Consider the following 23,049-nt stretch of genomic DNA (forward strand, 5'->3'; position numbering starts at 1 on the left):
GTTGAATCAAAGTTATTCAGATTTGGCTCCTCCTGAATTAGCTAATGTTGCAGGTTCATCTAACTACAGTCAAAATCCTGCTGAACCGAGAAGAGTTGTAAGACCAGTTTTGAAAATGACACTGTCAAAGAAAGTTGTGAAAGAAGACAAGTGCCCAAATTGCAGACAAATGAAAAGGTTCCAGATGTACTGTCAACCATAAATGAAGAGCTAGATACACCAACAAGAGCAGATATGGATTAAGATCTGAGTGAAGGAGAGTTCTAAGAGGAAAAGAGTTGAAGAAACTCAGATGACTTGCAAAGTGAATTTCTGTGTTTTTTGTTTTGATCGTGAATTTATAGCTTAAAATTTTAGAACTTGAAATTGCTTTTGAACTGCAATTTGAAACTACATTGGCACTGAACAAGGGAGACAGTACATGCTACAAGTGATAATTACTGTCCAATAGAATATGCTCTACTGAAAGAGACTTTGAAAACCTGATTTTTGACAAAGTTCTAAAGTAAAGTCTGAAAGCTACTGTTAATAACTGCAAAGAATATTAAACACTATGGTGGTCATTATGACCCTGGCGGTATTACAACGCCAGGGCCAAAACGACGGGAGCACCGCCAACAGGCTGGCAGTGCCTCCCGGCGTATTTTGACCGCGGCGGTAGCGCCGCGGTCGCACCTCCGGGGCCGGCGGTTTTCAGCCACAATGGCCCCGGCGGTTGTAATCCGCTAGGGCAGCGCTGCCTGCAGCGCTGCCCAGGGGATTACGAGTCCCCGACCGCCAGCCTTTTTCTGGCGGTCTGAACCGCCAGGAAAAGGCTGGCGGTACGGGGAGTTGTGGGGCCCCCTGACAGGGCCCCATGCGGCTTTTCACTGTCTGCTGTGCAGACAGTGAAAAGTGCGACGGGTGCAACTGTACCCGCCGCACGGCCGCAACACCGCCGGCTCCATTTGGAGCCGGCTCCCATGTTGCGGCCCACATCCCCGCTGTGCCGACAGGCGGAAACTTGGTTTCCGCCCACCGGCCCAGCGGGGATGTCCAAACGGGCACCGCGGGAGTGCGGCCGCATTGGCGGCCGCACGGCGGTTACAGCTTGGCGAGCGGCGGTAGCCGCCCACCAATGTTGTAATGAGGCCCTATATTTGTTTTTGATTTTTTTGGCTGCATAGTTAAATATTTTTTTTTTCTTTCACTTTCCGTTTCTTTACAGGTCATGGATTCCAATCGCAATTGCGTTTAAAACAATATGTTTTGCAAATGTATGTGTATTTGTTTAGGAATTGTATGTATGCTGGTAAGTTTGTTATTGATTGTGAGTATGTGTGTTTCTAGCAAAGCTGACAACAATTATACACCTTCTTCAATGATTACTACACTTTGAAAAGTAGAAATATTTAACAGAGATGAAAAATACTTGCACTTACACAACTCACAAGGAGAGCTTTCTTCTAATGTCTTCTATTGCATGCTGTATGAATATGTTGAGACGATCTGATGTAAGAGAATGTTATGTTTGAACCTGATTCCTACATCAGTGCAGGAAGGAATTACTTACCATAGTTTGCCATTAACATGTGGAATTAGCGATAGTCTTTTACTAACAAGGCTTTATAATCAAGAGTAAATACAATATTTCTACTCTAATTTTGATTCAGTGTTTTCTTTTGTTACGATTCACCAACACTTGAGCAACATAGCTAAAGAGAGAAATATTGATATTGTGGAAGGTTTCTTTGAGCCTACACTAACATATAGAACTGCTTATGCTTAATGAACAACCTTACATGCTTGCTTTTGCCAGTAGAAAAATATTTTCTAGATCAAACTGATGACAGTAGAAAAGCATTGACGGAGAAAATTTTGAAAGGGTTAGTGAAAAGGACATTTAAAAATTATTAGTGAAACTAAAACACAAGGGAAGCTTACTTTAGATTTTCAACATGTAGGAAAGCTTTGTATTCATAGACCTCAAACCAGAGCTTATACTAAGTCTGTGGGAATGAGTGAGTACAGACATGTATTTCTTTTTAAGAATACATTGGACTTTATGTTAAATGGACAAGATCCTGTGATTCCTGGGGTATATTACACCTGTTGAAATAATGCTTATTATCGTTTCCCAAGGGGATGATGTGGGACTATTTATTTGGGAGTTGTATTCCTGAAGATGTACCATATTGACAATATGGATGACACACATGACACAAATGAATTGCAAAGACAAAGATCAAAAAGAACAACTTATTCTGAAATAATTGGGGATATATTTGGAGCAATTATTCCTTCCGTAGGAATTGTTCTGAATGCTTTCAAAATTAGAAATTTCTCTACTAGTGTGGATAACATGCGAACTGAAGCTATAATTTTAATGGATACTTAAATGGCTGCGGTCTGTTCAATGGTTGTCCAGAGCAGATTTGCATTATCTATACTTTTAGAAAAGGAAGGCAGAGTCTGCCAGTTGCTGAAAGCGAAACATTGTTGTACATGTATACCTGACAATAGTAAAGGAATTAGAAATGTTATTAAGAACCTGACAGATTCAAATTCAGACTTAAAAGATCTGAAAGAACCAGGAGTATGGAAAATATTGGCAACGATGTTACTAAAGTGAAATATTGGCTGCGTAATCTTGATCAGTGTATTGTGGAAAAAATATTGAAACCGTTATTAATTGTGGTTGTTTGTGTTATCTGTATAATCTGATTTTACAAACTATACATACTGATTAAAAGACAGAGGTTGAAAAATGAACAAAGGGAAGAAATTAAACTAGAAAAGATGAGAAGCAGATACTTTAATGACCTGAGAAAATCTGAAAACTGGAGAAAACCAAGAACCAATAGATATTCTAGACAAACTAAACTTTGAAATGACTCACACGTATTAATACATGTATTAATAAGTATATTTTGTGATGCAACATGTAGTCATCAGAGGAGGGATTGTTGGAGTGCAAACATTATTAATAAAAATTGTGACATTAACATATTGTGTGAAATAGCATAGAATGAAAGATTATTTGAAGATTGTGTAGTAATAAATAAAAACGTGTAATTATTATGGTGGACACCATAAGCCACATGCAAATTATTATGAAAATAACTAGCCAATGCAATGTGTTTTGTTTCTTTATATTGAAAAATGAATATTAATATGTACTAAAATAATTATTTGTTTAAATATTATGAAATGTTTTATTCTTCATGTTTTAGCATTGGTTTTAAAAAGGCCTCACGTGTTAGTCATTTTCCAGAGGCCATGTTAAAAAATATTAATGCTGCAAATGTTGTTTCTCTAAGCATCCTGTGTAGCTCCTACACTGTGGAAAAGTTATGTTCTTATGTTGTAACATTTGTCTGTCTTCCTGGGTTGAGATAGCGTGTACCCAGGAACAATAGTCTTCAGTGCTCATGTATAACCTGCAACAATTGTATTCTACTGCCGAAACTGGTGACTGCAGTGAGAGATAATGAGCCAATCGTGAATGCAGAAAATGGAGAAAAGATAATTCTGAAATGTGGAATAAATGTAATTGACTTTAATATAACAAAATTAGTCAAAGGATTTTGCATTCACAAATGGGGCGAATCGGTAAAATACACCGTTTCCGAAAGCAAAATCGCCTTTCACGATGTATGAAAGGCATTCTCAGTGCAATATTAAGGAATCACAATAAAAGTGATTCCTTCAAATTACGACTAGATTTTGTGAATTGCAGACTGCGATTCACAAACAGCAAATCGCAATTCAATGTATCAAACATTCATAAACTGCGATTAGTCGCAAAATGGGTTTTTGCATGTGCAGTTTACCACGAATTGAAATCAGGTGGTAAACAGGTGCAACCTATATAAAGAGACCCAGAAGGCATCTGCTCTTTTCAACAATGACTGCACTCTATGTCATGGCGAGGAGGATGAGGATCTTGGTAGGTTTGAGGAGAGGGAGCAGGAGACAGGAGCGCATTTTTAGAGTGTGCAATACCCTATTTGAACAGAGGGGGAGATTTTTGACAAGTACAGGTTGAACTCATAATACTTGACTTGATAGCTGATTTACAACCCCTACTGCAGCAACACACACACAGAACCAATGCCATACTCACTCATGCGCAGGTATTATGCTCTCTGCACCTCATAGCCTCAGGAAGCTATCAAGGGGTCATAGCAGCAGCTGGAGGTGTATCTCAAAGTGCGCTTTCATGCTTTCATAATCCATTCCTAAATGCCATGTTAACCAAAATCCATCTGCACGTACAATTCCCCAATACCCCATATGATTAGCAAAAATCCAAATTTGATTTCTATCAGGAGGCACAATTTCCTCATGTCATTGGCTGCACTGATGGGCCACATGTAGCAATCTGTCTATCATCTGCCACAGAGTATGTATATCAGAACAGGAGGAGTACACATTCCATGAATATCCAGGTCATATGCAATGCCTCCAAAATAATAACAGATCTTGTGGCCAGATACCCAGGTAGCACACATGATTCCTACATCTTCAGGCACAGTGGAATACTGGGTAGTTTGGCAAAGGGTACCTACTTGGTAATGTAACAGTGAACAATGTTGCATAACGTCTATGTGATGTCACAGATAACAATAACTCATTTCACTCTCCTGTCATTCTAGGAGACAGTGCATATGCAGTGTGGCCCTTCCTCTTAACACTCTATCTCAATCCTGGCATGCCAAGTGAAAGGAGATACAATGCAGCACACAGGAGGACAAGTAGCATGATTGAGGGGACCTTCGGCCTGCTGAGGAGTCATTTCTAATGCCTGCACAAGCGTGGGGGCGCATTGCAATACAGTCTGGAAACCACCTGCAAAATCGTGGCCACATGGGCAGTGTTGCACAACATCGCAACAACAAGAGGCATACCAGTGGAACCCACAGAGCCAGACTCTGATGCGGATGACGACCCCTTCCTACCCCTTCACCCCGCAGACAGAACCAGTGCAGCAAAGGGCAGACAAAGACGTTCTGAGGTTATGTGCAACTATTTCTGATGTAAGTAATGACAACACCACGTCTACTTTCATTTATTGTTGTAGGTATCACATTTATTGCCTTCAAAGTTATTCAGATTTGGCTCCTCCTGAATTAGCTAATGTTGCAGGTTCATCTAACTACAGTCAAAATCCTGCTGAACCGAGAAGAGTTGTAAGACCAGTTTTGAAAATGACACTGTCAAAGAAAGTTGTGAAAGAAGACAAGTGCCCAAATTGCAGACAAATGAAAAGGTTCCAGATGTACTGTCAACCATAAATGAAGAGCTAGATACACCAACAAGAGCAGATATGGATTAAGATCTGAGTGAAGGAGAGTTCTAAGAGGAAAAGAGTTGAAGAAACTCAGATGACTTGCAAAGTGAATTTCTGTGTTTTTTGTTTTGATCGTGAATTTATAGCTTAAAATTTTAGAACTTGAAATTGCTTTTGAACTGCAATTTGAAACTACATTGGCACTGAACAAGGGAGACAGTACATGCTACAAGTGATAATTACTGTCCAATAGAATATGCTCTACTGAAAGAGACTTTGAAAACCTGATTTTTGACAAAGTTCTAAAGTAAAGTCTGAAAGCTACTGTTAATAACTGCAAAGAATATTAAACACTATGGTGGTCATTATGACCCTGGCGGTATTACAACGCCAGGGCCAAAACAACGGGAGCACCGCCAACAGGCTGGCAGTGCCTCCCGGCGTATTTTGACCGCGGCGGTAGCGCCGCGGTCGCACCGCCGGGGCCGGCGGTTTTCAGCCACAATGGCCCCGGCGGTTGTAATCCGCTAGGGCAGCGCTGCCTGCAGCGCTGCCCAGGGGATTACGAGTCCCCGACCGCCAGCCTTTTTCTGGCGGTCTGAACCGCCAGGAAAAGGCTGGCGGTACGGGGAGTTGTGGGGCCCCCTGACAGGGCCCCATGCGGCTTTTCACTGTCTGCTGTGCAGACAGTGAAAAGTGCGACGGGTGCAACTGTACCCGCCGCACGGCCGCAACACCGCCGGCTCCATTTGGAGCCGGCTCCCATGTTGCGGCCCACATCCCCGCTGTGCCGACAGGCGGAAACTTGGTTTCCGCCCACCGGCCCAGCGGGGATGTCCAAACGGGCACCGCGGGAGTGCGGCCGCATTGGCGGCCGCACGGCGGTTACAGCTTGGCGAGCGGCGGTAGCCGCCCACCAATGTTGTAATGAGGCCCTATATTTGTTTTTGATTTTTTTGGCTGCATAGTTAAATATTTTTTTTTTCTTTCACTTTCCGTTTCTTTACAGGTCATGGATTCCAATCGCAATTGCGTTTAAAACAATATGTTTTGCAAATGTATGTGTATTTGTTTAGGAATTGTATGTATGCTGGTAAGTTTGTTATTGATTGTGAGTATGTGTGTTTCTAGCAAAGCTGACAACAATTATACACCTTCTTCAATGATTACTACACTTTGAAAAGTAGAAATATTTAACAGAGATGAAAAATACTTGCACTTACACAACTCACAAGGAGAGCTTTCTTCTAATGTCTTCTATTGCATGCTGTATGAATATGTTGAGACGATCTGATGTAAGAGAATGTTATGTTTGAACCTGATTCCTACATCAGTGCAGGAAGGAATTACTTACCATAGTTTGCCATTAACATGTGGAATTAGCGATAGTCTTTTACTAACAAGGCTTTATAATCAAGAGTAAATACAATATTTCTACTCTAATTTTGATTCAGTGTTTTCTTTTGTTACGATTCACCAACACTTGAGCAACATAGCTAAAGAGAGAAATATTGATATTGTGGAAGGTTTCTTTGAGCCTACACTAACATATAGAACTGCTTATGCTTAATGAACAACCTTACATGCTTGCTTTTGCCAGTAGAAAAATATTTTCTAGATCAAACTGATGACAGTAGAAAAGCATTGACGGAGAAAATTTTGAAAGGGTTAGTGAAAAGGACATTTAAAAATTATTAGTGAAACTAAAACACAAGGGAAGCTTACTTTAGATTTTCAACATGTAGGAAAGCTTTGTATTCATAGACCTCAAACCAGAGCTTATACTAAGTCTGTGGGAATGAGTGAGTACAGACATGTATTTCTTTTTAAGAATACATTGGACTTTATGTTAAATGGACAAGATCCTGTGATTCCTGGGGTATATTACACCTGTTGAAATAATGCTTATTATCGTTTCCCAAGGGGATGATGTGGGACTATTTATTTGGGAGTTGTATTCCTGAAGATGTACCATATTGACAATATGGATGACACACATGACACAAATGAATTGCAAAGACAAAGATCAAAAAGAACAACTTATTCTGAAATAATTGGGGATATATTTGGAGCAATTATTCCTTCCGTAGGAATTGTTCTGAATGCTTTCAAAATTAGAAATTTCTCTACTAGTGTGGATAACATGCGAACTGAAGCTATAATTTTAATGGATACTTAAATGGCTGCGGTCTGTTCAATGGTTGTCCAGAGCAGATTTGCATTATCTATACTTTTAGAAAAGGAAGGCAGAGTCTGCCAGTTGCTGAAAGCGAAACATTGTTGTACATGTATACCTGACAATAGTAAAGGAATTAGAAATGTTATTAAGAACCTGACAGATTCAAATTCAGACTTAAAAGATCTGAAAGAACCAGGAGTATGGAAAATATTGGCAACGATGTTACTAAAGTGAAATATTGGCTGCGTAATCTTGATCAGTGTATTGTGGAAAAAATATTGAAACCGTTATTAATTGTGGTTGTTTGTGTTATCTGTATAATCTGATTTTACAAACTATACATACTGATTAAAAGACAGAGGTTGAAAAATGAACAAAGGGAAGAAATTAAACTAGAAAAGATGAGAAGCAGATACTTTAATGACCTGAGAAAATCTGAAAACTGGAGAAAACCAAGAACCAATAGATATTCTAGACAAACTAAACTTTGAAATGACTCACACGTATTAATACATGTATTAATAAGTATATTTTGTGATGCAACATGTAGTCATCAGAGGAGGGATTGTTGGAGTGCAAACATTATTAATAAAAATTGTGACATTAACATATTGTGTGAAATAGCATAGAATGAAAGATTATTTGAAGATTGTGTAGTAATAAATAAAAACGTGTAATTATTATGGTGGACACCATAAGCCACATGCAAATTATTATGAAAATAACTAGCCAATGCAATGTGTTTTGTTTCTTTAGATTGAAAAATGAATATTAATATGTACTAAAATAATTATTTGTTTAAATATTATGAAATGTTTTATTCTTCATGTTTTAGCATTGGTTTTAAAAAGGCCTCACGTGTTAGTCATTTTCCAGAGGCCATGTTAAAAAATATTAATGCTGCAAATGTTGTTTCTCTAAGCATCCTGTGTAGCTCCTACACTGTGGAAAAGTTATGTTCTTATGTTGTAACATTTGTCTGTCTTCCTGGGTTGAGATAGCGTGTACCCAGGAACAATAGTCTTCAGTGCTCATGTATAACCTGCAACAATTGTATTCTACTGCCGAAACTGGTGACTGCAGTGAGAGATAATGAGCCAATCGTGAATGCAGAAAATGGAGAAAAGATAATTCTGAAATGTGGAATAAATGTAATTGACTTTAATATAACAAAATTAGTCAAAGGATTTTGCATTCACAAATGGGGCGAATCTGTAAAATACACCGTTTCCGAAAGCAAAATCGCCTTTCACGATGTATGAAAGGCATTCTCAGTGCAATATTAAGGAATCACAATAAAAGTGATTCCTTCAAATTACGACTAGATTTTGTGAATTGCAGACTGCGATTCACAAACAGCAAATCGCAATTCAATGTATCAAACATTCATAAACTGCGATTAGTCGCAAAATGGGTTTTTGCATGTGCAGTTTACCACGAATTGAAATCAGGTGGTAAACAGGTGCAACCTATATAAAGAGACCCAGAAGGCATCTGCTCTTTTCAACAATGACTGCACTCTATGTCATGGCGAGGAGGATGAGGATCTTGGTAGGTTTGAGGAGAGGGAGCAGGAGACAGGAGCGCATTTTTAGAGTGTGCAATACCCTATTTGAACAGAGGGGGAGATTTTTGACAAGTACAGGTTGAACTCATAATACTTGACTTGATAGCTGATTTACAACCCCTACTGCAGCAACACACACACAGAACCAATGCCATACTCACTCATGCGCAGGTATTATGCTCTCTGCACCTCATAGCCTCAGGAAGCTATCAAGGGGTCATAGCAGCAGCTGGAGGTGTATCTCAAAGTGCGCTTTCATGCTTTCATAATCCATTCCTAAATGCCATGTTAACCAAAATCCATCTGCACGTACAATTCCCCAATACCCCATATGATTAGCAAAAATCCAAATTTGATTTCTATCAGGAGGCACAATTTCCTCATGTCATTGGCTGCACTGATGGGCCACATGTAGCAATCTGTCTATCATCTGCCACAGAGTATGTATATCAGAACAGGAGGAGTACACATTCCATGAATATCCAGGTCATATGCAATGCCTCCAAAATAATAACAGATCTTGTGGCCAGATACCCAGGTAGCACACATGATTCCTAAATCTTCAGGCACAGTGGAATACTGGGTAGTTTGGCAAAGGGTACCTACTTGGTAATGTAACAGTGAACAATGTTGCATAACGTCTATGTGATGTCACAGATAACAATAACTCATTTCACTCTCCTGTCATTCTAGGAGACAGTGCATATGCAGTGTGGCCCTTCCTCTTAACACTCTATCTCAATCCTGGCATGCCAAGTGAAAGGAGATACAATGCAGCACACAGGAGGACAAGTAGCATGATTGAGGGGACCTTCGGCCTGCTGAGGAGTCATTTCTAATGCCTGCACAAGCGTGGGGGCGCATTGCAATACAGTCTGGAAACCACCTGCAAAATCGTGGCCACATGGGCAGTGTTGCACAACATCGCAACAACAAGAGGCATACCAGTGGAACCCACAGAGCCAGACTCTGATGCGGATGACGACCCCTTCCTACCCCTTCACCCCGCAGACAGAACCAGTGCAGCAAAGGGCAGACAAAGACGTTCTGAGGTTATGTGCAACTATTTCTGATGTAAGTAATGACAACACCACGTCTACTTTCATTTATTGTTGTAGGTATCACATTTATTGCCTTGACTTCAATTAAAATATGTGTGAATAAGACATAGGTATACAGAATACACAATCAGGTCCCAGTTACAGTGTGACACTATTGACATATTAGTATCAATGCATTGCAACATGATGTGCAAGTCCCCTGTACTTCTCCACATTACTTTGTATGTCCACACACTCCACTTGAATGCTCAGTGGTCACAGTGGCACCTCTTGTTGTGGATTCAGAGACAGTACTGTGTCTGGAAATGCGATGCCTAGGATCCATCACAGAGGCTGTGACACTGCTGAGGCTAGAGAGCTCCTCACTATCCCCACCACCCAGTTTGATGTTTGTAGCACTCTGGGCTGTCTGCATTGTCTCCAATACATTGGTGACTTGCACCAATCCTCTTGCAATGTCTTGACTGCAATGTGCCATCTCCGCTTGCATGCCCACAGCACTTTATGACACCAAAGCAGTTGTGGTAGAGAGCCGATTGACAGATCTGCTGAACCCACCCAACCTGCCCATCAATTGGTGATGGCACCTAAGGTGGGTGACATGCTCCTACTGCATTACATTGCAGAGTTCCCTAATGGAATTTGTCATCTCCCTTACGTGTTCTGCTGTAGGTTGCTGTACCTCAAGAAGCTTGCACATGTTGTTATGAAGAGACACTAACTGCTTGTGCATTGATCCCATGTTGTGATCGATAGACACCAACTGCCTGTGCATTGATCTCATGTGTTTACATTGCAGGTGATGCACTTTCAGCATGGATGCCTCAAGGCCACCAAATAGTGATGGGACCTCACCTTCCTCTGTTCACTGTCTGCCTTCTTCACTGCGCCTCCTGAGGAGAGTAGACTGACGCTGGAACAGGGACTGCTGTCTGTCGGTGCGTCTAACCTCTGGAGGTGGTGTGGGTACTTCTTTCTGCAATTCATCAGAGTCCAGGCTAAACTCAGGGAGGGGTAGCACTCTTGCCCTGCATCTAGTTGGTGCTTGTACGATGGACGTACTGGTGTTTGAATCGGACTGTGGCTGACTTTCGTCATTTCCCCCATTTCCACTTTCTGCTGTGTTAGGGCCTGGAACATCTGCCACAACAAGCACAGCATGTCATTCCGGATGTTCACTTTGGATTTGCAATCTCACGGTTATTTTCATGATGAACATTTCCCCTGTCATAGTGTCTCTAATTGTCTGTTATTTATCTGTTTGGTTCTACACTATCTTGCTATTTATGTAGTAGATGCACTTTGGGGGTATGGACTACCACTCTCATAGAGCATTGTCGTTTTGAGTGGAATACGTGGCATGGATTACTTATCATTATGCATAGTGCCATTGCAATTTTCTAAGGGGCAATTGTAAATGCACAAATGGTGTTTCAAATCATTACTCCCCTTACCTTTGCTGGTGCCGGGTGTGCCTGAGGTGTCAATGTCAGTGACATCACTAACAGCTTCAGGCAGCAGTGTTGACTCCACCCTGTCTTCCATGGGGGTGGATGGTGTCTCCTTCAGCCTGCTTGCTGCCCTCTCTTTGGCATGTGATCGTAAGTCGTACCAGCGCTTGCATATCTCCCCAATGGAATGCTGCACAAACCCACTGCGCATATTTTGGCATGGATGCAAGTCCACATTTTCCTCTTCTTACTTTCTGGGACCTGTAGTGAGGATTTGCCAAATGACTGGTCATGGTTCTTGACCACCTCTTATGTGAGCACCTCCAATTCTTGCTCACTGAATTTCAGTTTACACTTTCTCTCTTCTTTGTCCTTCACTTTCCCATCAGTGGCCATAGTTTTTTCTGGACCTGGCTGACTCTCCTGAGTGCCTCCCTGGTGCTGTGCTGGGTCTCTCTGCCTGCTCCTGGAAACTGCATGCACTGACTCACTTCCTGATTGTGATGTCATCAAGCTGCTACAGAATACAAATATGTGATTTCTAAATACCGATTTGTTGTTTTACCGAATCTCTATTTGCTACTTGCTACTTGCGATTGCGAATTTTAAGAAAGAGCAAAACATTTTGCAATTGTGTTGCTACACCGCATTTTGCGAATCCCAGTTGGCGATAGTAATAGTAAATAGTAAAAATCACTATTTGGTATTTGCAAATGCGAACCTTGATACATCTGGCCCTAGGTGATATAAGTTCAGTTCCTTTCAGTGCCAAGCAGTTCTCAGCTGTCTGCAGAGTTCTACTTTCTAAGCTAGTGTAATGACGTGATGTGTCTTTAGCTTTCTGCTATTCACAGTTCAGATGCATTAAGGTCAAACATTACTGAACTGTTCTCTATTATGCCATTGCCCAATGATGAAGATCAGAAGATGCTCCACTGATGAAGACATTGTGGCTTGCTGATCCATTTAGGAGAGGCATAACTAAATGTGCATTTGTCTTTCTTGCAGATTTTTATTTTTTCTCTCTTTAGAAAAACCTACCGCTATTTTGGTTAGTGCCATAGTCAGATGTTTTCCAAATCAATGTTTGTCTTATTTTCTTTTTGTATGAAGCCCAAACCTGCTTATCAAATTATAGGAAAGGTTAAGGAGGCCACCACCTAAATCCGATTCTTCATATAAATGATTGTAAATAATTAATCTGCGATAACTACATGTATTCTATGTCAATCATTCATCTGTCATTGCTGTTAGTCTGTATGGTGGTTCTTGAATGTTTAATGATAAATATTCTGTCTATGTTATGATTCTTTCAAAGATTTGGTCAGCCTGTATTGTTTCTGTACTTTTATAATTTGGTCTTGCATTTGATTTACGTGATCTTAGCATTGTTAATCTCAGTAGAAATATATATTTGAACTTTGTTAAACTGATATGATGATTCATGGCCACATAGGTGCATGTAAATAACTGACTCCAATATTGAAAGTGATGTTTATTGAGTTTATCTTATTGATATTGATTGTTAGGATGGTATCTCACTCCTATCTGAGTGAAAAGATTTGTGTCGACCACTAAGGGTAATTGATGGTTGCCCTATATGTGTCACCTTATAAATACATTATCAAAAGAAATATAAGGCTGGACACGCCCACAGTAGTCAATGGCAGTTGGTGGTATTCAAAACCGTTGGGACGCTACATACATTTACATTACATACATTACACAAAACACATTACAATAAACCATTAACAAAGAGAAAAATAAACTTTCACTTACCTTATCTTGCAGCACGTCCTTGATGCTCTCTAGGCCCGGCTTCAGACTCCTCGAAGCACGAGGTGACATCACAAAGCCAACTACCTTTTCCAAACCAGACACTGTGCTCATGATGTTAAACAGGATGAGTGAAGCATCTGGATTGGCTAGAGCAGGCTGGCCCAGTGCTTCTAAAGGCACTGGAGCCCTGTGCCTGTTATCTAACCCAGCTCTCTTAGACAGCTGGGTTGAGAGGTCTGAATTGCACATGTTGGTTTCACCACAGCAAGGTAGCCGGCCAAACCTACATGTGCACTTCAAGCAAAGGTGCCACTCCTGGCATGGTCCCCACACTCTGCTTGGCAGATAGTACAAAATAAAAGGGTAATAAAATCATGTTAATACCATTTCATTTTCACTATTTCTGCAGCAGTGTTGGGGGCAACGCTCCTCTGCTCTTATGATAGTTGTGCATATTTTCTCTGTTTTGAGCTAAGAAACTCGCATGTCTGGTATTTGCCAAGAAGATATTTTAGTAGGTTTTATCTAGAGAAATCTGTGTGAGGAAAAAGTGTGCTTGTGTTCCTGATTCGGGTGTAAACTCTCATTTGGCCTAAATCCCGATTACCGAGGCTTGAAGGTGTTGGTCATATTCTGTTGAATCGAGGCTATTGATCTCTCTATAGGTAAAGCAAACAAAATGTTGAAATATTGTTGAAAGCGATGATGGAAAATTAGAGTTAAGTAATGATGTTAGCGTAAATAAATGACATTTTTAACACATGAAGAAAACAGATCCAATTGAAAAATATTTCCTTAGGTTAGGTACATGCAAGACCCTCGGTTTATTTCGGAAAGATGAGAGTTCAACTTAAAGTTCGCACCATACTTGACCAAAACTTCGACAACATTACTCGGCAGATTAATATTTTTTAGCCCGTCAGTTTTTAGCTCTTTATTATATATCTGAAATGTTATACTTGGAAGTTTTGTGCTGATTTATATGGAATAATGCCTCTATCAGTAGCATTTTATTGATGAAGAAGCTAATTTCACATTTATGGGAATGGAGGGACAATGACTTCAGAAACTGCCGGAGAGGAAACCTGCACATAAAAAGGGAGTTCAGACAGATTGGTCCTGAAGTAAACCAAGATGTGAAGCATCCTTTATACTAGGATAAAAAACATAGATGGTGCATAAATGAAGAAAATCAACAAATAAGTTACAATGAACATTCACACCAGGCTTTCCCTTATAGAAACATGCTTAATGCATTGTGCCATGCCTAAAAATCGGTAAATTTCTCAGAAAGGTCTCATTTTGAGAATCAAGATTAATGTATCAGTATTCAAGCCTTTTTGACAAGTGAAACTTACCGGAACTGTCAGCGAAATAATAAGACTGTCAAACAAAGTTTGCCCAAAAAAATGGGTCTAACAATTTATAGAGCCCAAAAACATTCATGTTAGAGGTTTTCCGAGTTTTCCAAAGATAGCTACATTGCTTGAATAAATAGGGAATAATGACCAGAAAATACATTTGCACCTATTGATGTACGTTATTTATCAATTTTAAATTCTGGTCTCGAGACTCCATTAGTTTTGTTACATGCTCATGTCATCAAAAATGATATTTAATAAAAAAAATATATTTAATAATCCTGCCACCCACAGCATGCTGCTTCAGAGGGTGCATCACCCCTTTTCAACCACTGGCTCTTTTGTATTGCGAGAGAACACCTTTTTGGAACACGATCACATCTGTCTAAAACCCAGTGCACTACAGTACCAGCGTTGGTGGGCTAATAATTTACTTTATTAATTCTGTTTCTTCCATTCTTTATTCCTTTTTATTTTGTTAGTAATCATTTAGGTGAGGTGCTGCTTGTGAGCCGAAAGGGTTGGGACGACAGTTGCGTTTTGTTGTAGGATTGGCATAGTCGCCTACAAACATAAGTACTGTCATCCTTAAACTAGCAGTCTTGCCTAAGAGCAAGAGTCCAACTGCGCAAAACAATCCTGGGAGGCATATTCCTCTTTCTATGTGTGCTGCATAGAAAGATGAAGTAACAAGGAAAAATAAAGAAATTTCTCCTCATTATGCCTCTCACGGTGACACTTATCTTTTTGGTGCACTCCCAGGTTTACAAGTTCTTCCATATCTGGGGGTATGTCAAAGTCCATTGGAGTTGCAAGGGAACACTCACGCATTGCCCATCGAAAACCTTCTCACTAACATAATGCATTTTGTGCTGTGTTGCATTACTTCATATTTTTGAAGCCACTCAGAGCCACAAAAATGCACCTCTCTCATAAATGCCACTGAGGGGCAGATTTGAGAAAAGTGGTGCTGCATCCAATGCAGAGCCACTTTTCTTGCGCCCCTTAGCGCTCCCCCAATGCCGCCAGGTGTGCGCCGTATTTAAGATACAGCACACCATGGCGGTAGTTAGGGAACTAACATCACAATTTTTCATGCTAGTTTGGAGCATTGCAGGATTTACCTAAAACATGTTGACGCTAATCCAGCAAACCACATTGAGGCCTATTATAAATAATGGTGTGCCTCCTTTCAATGCCTGTTCTGTGCGTTTAAATTCTTTGCACCATTTTTTTGGCTGCCCTAATGGGGAACACCCCCCTTGCATACATTATTCCTGGCACAGGAATAATGTGGCACAAGGGGATTTACAAAGTGATGAAATGCATGCATTGCAACACTTTGTAAATCTAGCACAGCGATTTTTGAAGCCTAACACCACATTAGCGTAAAAAAAGGATTCTAATGCGACACTAGAGCTTCTTAAGTCTGGGCCGGAGTGTTTAAACTAAGTCTTCGGCTCTAGTAAGTCTATGCAAATTGTACCTTTTTATTACACAATAAAATCATACTTCCTGAGACATGTTTTAAAAAATAAAAATGGTTAATTTACCTTTTTTAGGTTCACTTGTCTGATTGGAAGCACCAGTACTATTATATTAAACCATATGCACAAGTTATTATTATTTTTTTTTTTACTTAATCATTTAATTCCAAGCACATGGCAGCCACATTTAGGCAGTGGCGTCTTTTATGTTTTCATATTTTTGTAGCATATGCTTACAATAAAAAATAAAAAGAGAAGCAACTATTGCACCAACTTTCCAGGGCCAGACCACTTGTCCTTTATTTCTTTTTATATGTTCCACCACAAACAGTGAAACAGCAAGTTTGAAATGAAGTCTAAAATGTAGTTAGTGCTAAAACGGCACAACTGATATTTTTGCTCATTTTAGTGATATCGCCTGGTTTTAATAAGGTCCTAAATATAGCAAAATGAAATCTCGTTTTAAAGCAGGACCGACCTGGAGAAAATTGTATAGAGAAAACAGTCCAAAGTTGGTAATAAAGGGTGCAAAAAGAATAGTTAGACAGACTTCATATAATAATACCCATTATGAAGCGCAAAAGAAATTGTGTGCAAAATCAGACCCAATAAAAATGTCATGTTACTTGATGTATTAGGTGCCTGATACAACTCAGTTTTGGAATAAGAACTGTTTTACAAAAAGTAGAGGGCTAAAATGACATGTTGTTTTTATAGTCTGTCATACCTAAATATAGAATGTAAGGATAATGAAGGCGCTGTTTATTTGAGAAAAACATTATGCATTGTATCAGTTCAACAATTTGGAGTGCGTTTCATGAATGGCTCTGAATGAAATCACTATTTTGGGCAATTTTGAATCACCTGATATAATCTAATTAGTCATGGACAGATGAAATGTACTGTACAATGAAGATTAATGGTTTTGCATTTGCCAGGGGAGAAATCATACCAGCTAGAAGGGATTTGCTCTTCCTTTCAAAATGTAATTAGGATCTCCTTGCCATCCTCGAAATGATCTGGCATGGCGCTTTAACAAAACGGGATGGGTAATTATAGGTCAGCATCTAAAGCTTAGTGCATTTAACTCAATCCAGGATCACACTAATTACCCTGTCAGACCATTCAGCGTGGCCCAAGTGTACTGCCCTGGCTCTAGAGAGTTAGCGATGGCACGCTCCACGACACAAGGTTTCCTTTAGCTGTCCTGGCTCAAAGCTCTTGCATGTGTGCATCCCTTGAGCGGGGAGCCACACTCATTTATAGCCAATGTAGTGCAGCGATAGGCGTGGAGCAGGACAGCACCATATCAACTGGGATGTACATTTCTGCACTCTTCCAATGCATTCGTGCTCTTACAAGGCACTATCGCCACGCAGAAACTTTTGAACACATAAACACCATTTCTGCATGTTGCAAAGGTTTGTACTTGAGGTCTAGTAGAAGTTTTGCACTGGCAGGGCACCCTTCCAGTACAAAACACAAGCACTTAATTTGAGCCTGTAGTTGCCGGTCGAGGCCCCCTGACCTTACTTTTGGGGACCGGCACTTATTTTTCACTTATTTACTGAGCGCAAGAGATGGAACAATACACATATTGGAAAGCCGGAGCAAGAGTGCAACCGCAAAGTCAGCTCAAAGGGAGAAAGCAGGAATCTGTAAGAGCGAGAAAAGGAGGCAGGGTAATCTGGTAGTGGCTTAAAGACTCCCAGCCTAAGCATTCAGCACACCAACATTTTTTTGCTCTGGCCACCGCTTCCGAGTAGAGCTTCGGGCACAGACACACATTCTTTCAACAAATTAAGCAGTGCAAAATACTATGCTTAGACATACTTTAACACCTACTTTAGCATGTTTTCCACTTTGTATGTGTGCTTTGCAGTGGAGCACACAAGTCATGTTTAAAAAGTTAGCATAAATAAAAAAAACATTTTTCATTGTTAACTTTGCTTTGAGGTGGTGTTATTTGTGCACAGCTCGGTCTCCCAGTTTTTTAGTTAGTGCTTGGCATAAGAAAAACAATAGGTGGTAGTCTAGGTAAGGCCATGTTCCACCGAGGTGATGTCCCCTTGACTTCGAGTAGTGCAAAATTCAGTTAGTGTCACTTTTAGGGCTACTTTAAAGTGCAAACATAGTTTTATTTTGGAATAAAAAAAATTAAGCAGCACTTTGCACTAGATCGCAACCCCTTTTGTGACTTTGCACTGGCACAAAGTGTGGATACATCTGACCTCACATCAATTACAACTATCTTAGATATAGTCGCCAGTTGTGAAACAATTCTGACTTGTGAGTAGGCATGTAGGCAATGTGATTTACTGTAGCATGATCTGCAGTAATAATCTACAAACGATCCAAAGTATTCGATTTATTGTATCCGTAACAGTGGCCTGATTTTTTTAATGTTCATACACATATGGTGATTGTGCAGCTTTCGCTTTAAAAATTGATTTGAGAAAACACACTCATAGTAACTGTGAAACTATATGTGTTTCCCGAGTGCTGTACTAAAAAACTGCACCACTAAATTTACAAGAATCGGGACAGTAGAAAATTGAGAGAAAATGGTACACAAGATCATTTATAGAAGAAAAGACATGGTGAAAATGGGGTTTTGACAATGAAAAGAATTTCACTTTCCCTATTTTTCATGCAACATCCTCCCCATTGTAGCATGCATAGAATCACCAAAAATGTACTTGTGCAATGTGTGAAATGTTTCGCGCATTAACACTTGAAACTTCTTTGTTAAAACATCTGTTAAGAAGGTGAAAGGTAATTATAGAGAACTGAGGTAGATAGAAGGAATAGATATGGGTTGCCCTGATTTGCAAGCCTTATTAATAACGATTTCTGAAGAGAGATCCCTACTATTAATTAATATCTATAATAGGAATGCGAGCTCCCACCTCGACTCTGATGCTCTGTCTATTCTGGATAGTTTTCTTAAAAATAATTCTTCCTACTTTGTCTTGATTGGAAGGGACTTTAATGTCACATTCGAGCCCAATCCCTTGGTTCAAGGGATATGCAAAGAAGAGGACGCCTATTGGGGTATCCCTCAGCTAGTCTCTAACAAAAGACCAAGGCTGAGTAAATCTGCGCACTTACTGGCTGATATTACACTAGCGCATGGCCTCCGAGCCTGTAATGGCCGATCGCGCTCAGATACTAATCTGCAAGCCACCTTTAGGCGCGGAGGGCACAGTAGTCAGATTGATTACATACTTCTTGACATCCGACTGTGGAGCCACATGTTTGACATGAGGGTCCATGAGCATGTTGAGAGTGATCACGACCCATTGATTTTATTGACCAGAGGACTCTTCCCCTCGCTCAAAGCTCCCCACTCTAAGGCTTATGCCCTTCTGCTGGCCTTCACAAACAATAGATGCAACCTAAAATGGGAATCTGTTATTTCATCCCCTAAACACCTCGCATCTATATACAATCTGCTAGCCAACCAAATGGAGTGTATGATTTGGCTTAACGAGGAGGATGAGGGCGACAGACTCTTAGCAGCCCACACTGAATTGTTTCAATCTTTAAAGCATCTCTTCACAAAAGAGATTATCAACAACCCAAATAAAAAGTACTGCGCTACCTGGTTCAACAAATTTTGCAGAGAAGCTCAACTAACTCTTTTGAAAGTGATAAAAGAAGGCCATGCTGAGTCTTTAAGAATAGCCAGGAAGGATTATAGGAAGGAATGCTCCAAAGCACGCAGAAGCTGGGAAGAGGCCAGATGGGCCACTATCCTGGAGACTGCCAAATCCAACAATACATCCAGGTTTTGGAAGCTAATAGTTGATGATTGCAGTGATTCCCCTGCCGCACCTGGCTCCTCAATTCTCTCTGCATCATGGGTGGAGCATTTTGGGCAACTATACGAAGGACCATCTGAAGCATCTTTTTGGGCACCTGATGCCTCAATACCCCAAGAGACCACCCCGATTATATTTACTCTAACCAAAACAAGAGCAGCAATAGATTCACTGAAATGGGGAAAGGCTCCAGACACAGATAAGATTCCAGGCGACCTATATAAGTCAAGACCTGATATACTGTATGAGCACCATATCTTAACCTTATTTGCAATGAAATTGCAGCGGGGGCTCCTGCTCCACCTTCTTGGAAAGGGGCTGAAATAGTACCCATTTTAAAAAAAGGTAACCCCAACACCCCGCCAATTATCGTCCGATTTGTCTTCTTGATAATTCCCCAAAAATGTATGCAAAACATCTTTTGCTCCATCTCGATGAATGTATTTTGGAGTCCGAAGCTCTCTCTGACCTACAAGCGGGATTTAGACCTGCAGTGAGTACCATAGACCAAGCCCTGAGATTCCTGTCAATTAAATGGAAGAATGTTGACTTGGGGGTAGGTAATCTGTATGTGGTCTTTATAGATCTTAGAGCCGCATTTGATCTGATCCCCAGGAACTTGCTGTGGTCAACACTATCAAATATGGGGGTGCCATCAGGTCTTTTGAAACTCATTGCCCAACTGCATGATAGTACCTTTGCTCAAAATAGATGTGGTAAGGGGGGCGAGTTGACTGACCCCGTAGCTATTAAAAAAGGAGTTAGACAGGGATGTGTCCTGGCGCCCACTCTTTTCCTGCTCTATATTAATAACTGCATTCACTACTTAGAGAATTGCATAAATGATTCACCTAAATTGGTAGGTAAAAAAATCCTGTGTCTGCTATATGCAGATGACACAATTTTGCTATTGAAATCGCCAATGGGAATCCAAAACTTGATCAATCAATTCTGTGTCTATTGTAAAGACTATGGTCTGGACGTAAATGTCAAGAAAACAAAACTCATTATATACAGTACTTCAAGGAAACGACTGCGCGTTAGAATAGAAATGAACTCAATTCCACTGGAAAAAGTGGAAGAGTTCGATTATTTGGGTATCAGACTATCGACTACAGGCAAATGGAAGGCAGCTATTGATAAAGGGGCTCTTATTATAAGCCAAAGAGGTGGGGCCCTTGTCCGTAGGTCTAGAAAGGCTCCGAGCCCCCCCTTGATCATACTTGCGGAGATTTACAATGTCCAAATCCGTGCGGCGGCCCTATATGGAGCGGAACTTTGGGGGTCGAACAAAAATTTGGACCTTCTGCAAATTAAAGAAAACCATTTCCTCAGACAGGTGTCCCGATTAGGTATGGGCACACCAATGACCCCTTTTAGGCTTGATTTAGGTTTAAATAACATCAAAACCACAGCGGCCCTAAGACCTCTTTCCTACTGGATTGGTTTATGGAAAACTGTTGAACTCGAACCATATAGGTTGGCGATAAGGGAGCTCATACCCGTCCCCCAGGCCCTGGAAAAAATCCTTTGGTTGAAGGAGATGAAATCTGCCTGGGATATAATAGGACTCCCCCATTACTGGAAATATCCAGAACTAATCCCCAACAATGCAAGGCAATTTGTTACAAGACGATATTGGGAGAAAATTAATGAAGATTCCTTGCACCAAAAGGGGGCAGGTAGGCTAACAATGGAATTTCTTCAACTTAAGCATGAGCCCTGGCCCGAGAACTTTTTGAACCTTCCTTTGCCTCCGTATGCCCGTGTCTTATATCTCCAGCTAAGATATGGTACATTGCCCATCAAAAGTTTTACGGCCCACTGGCCATCTGACATCCCTTCAACCGATAGATGTATTTCTTGCCAACACTGTAAAGAAACAACAGAGCATATATTATTCTTCTGCCCTTTGTACAAGAGTCCCAGAGGGAGGCGGATCATTCCCCTCTGCAAAAATTTGTTACTGCAGGACAGAGCTAACGCCACCAGAATTTGTACATATGATACATCTTCTCTGGTAGCTACTACAGTTACCAAATATCTATCGGAGGCCTGGTCTATCCGCCGTAGGTTTATTGTAGCAAAGGGCATCTGAGTTAACCTGGCAATAGTCCACAGAGGGAGACTCAATTGTTATCGATGCCTCTCTCCTTATTCTTTATATAGTTTTAGCAGGAATTTCATTAGGAACTAGTGGCCCTTCATATGACCAATAGAGATTGCATAAGTTTATAGAGACATTTTTGCACTCGAAATTTGACATGCTTTTCGACAAAATATTTTATATCTGGAAGGGAATTTTATCTGTCTTTTGGATTGGCGAAGGCCAGGCCTTATGAAAAGAAATAGCTGCACATATTGGTATGATAGACATAAGTTTTTATCATAGCTTTTTCCTTTTTTATTATCCTTACTATCCTATTTATGTCTCATTTATTGTATTTTACCCATGATCAAAAGCTTAGTCTTGTGGATTTTACAGTTATATTTCTTCGATTGTTATTGGTCTTATTAGCACTTTGTATTGTTATCATGAATTTTAACACATATTATTTATTATGAAAGAATGTTATCTTTGTAATTTTAAATGGTCTAGAATTCTAGACTGAATGAATTTCAATAAATAAATAAATATAGAGAACTGGTATTTTGGGTCTTAGTATTGTGGGTCTGTTCACTGGTGCCGCAAACCTGACGGATTTCCTGTCCCCCGTCTTACAATCCCAATATATCTATGGGGATCGTAATACAGTGGACAGGATATCAGTCACATTTGTCATTGAGCAATCCCTCCGCCAAGGTCTGAATCAGGCCCCAGTACAACCTATAAAAGATTTAGACTAACTACTGTATAACCTATAAAAGACAAAAGGCCTGCTATAAAGTTTGGCAAAGGGGTTACTCTGTCAAAATGGTTATGGATAACCTGTCCGCCGAAATATAAATCCCATTATATTCTAAGGGATATATATTTCAGCAAAAGGTATGTTCGTCACAGTTGTGACGGAGTAACCCCTCAGCCAAACTCTAAATCAGGCCAATAATCTACCCAGCCCGATGACTTC

This window comes from Pleurodeles waltl, chromosome 9, assembly GCF_031143425.1.
Source record: "Pleurodeles waltl isolate 20211129_DDA chromosome 9, aPleWal1.hap1.20221129, whole genome shotgun sequence".
NCBI classification, from domain to species: Eukaryota; Metazoa; Chordata; class Amphibia; order Caudata; family Salamandridae; genus Pleurodeles; species Pleurodeles waltl.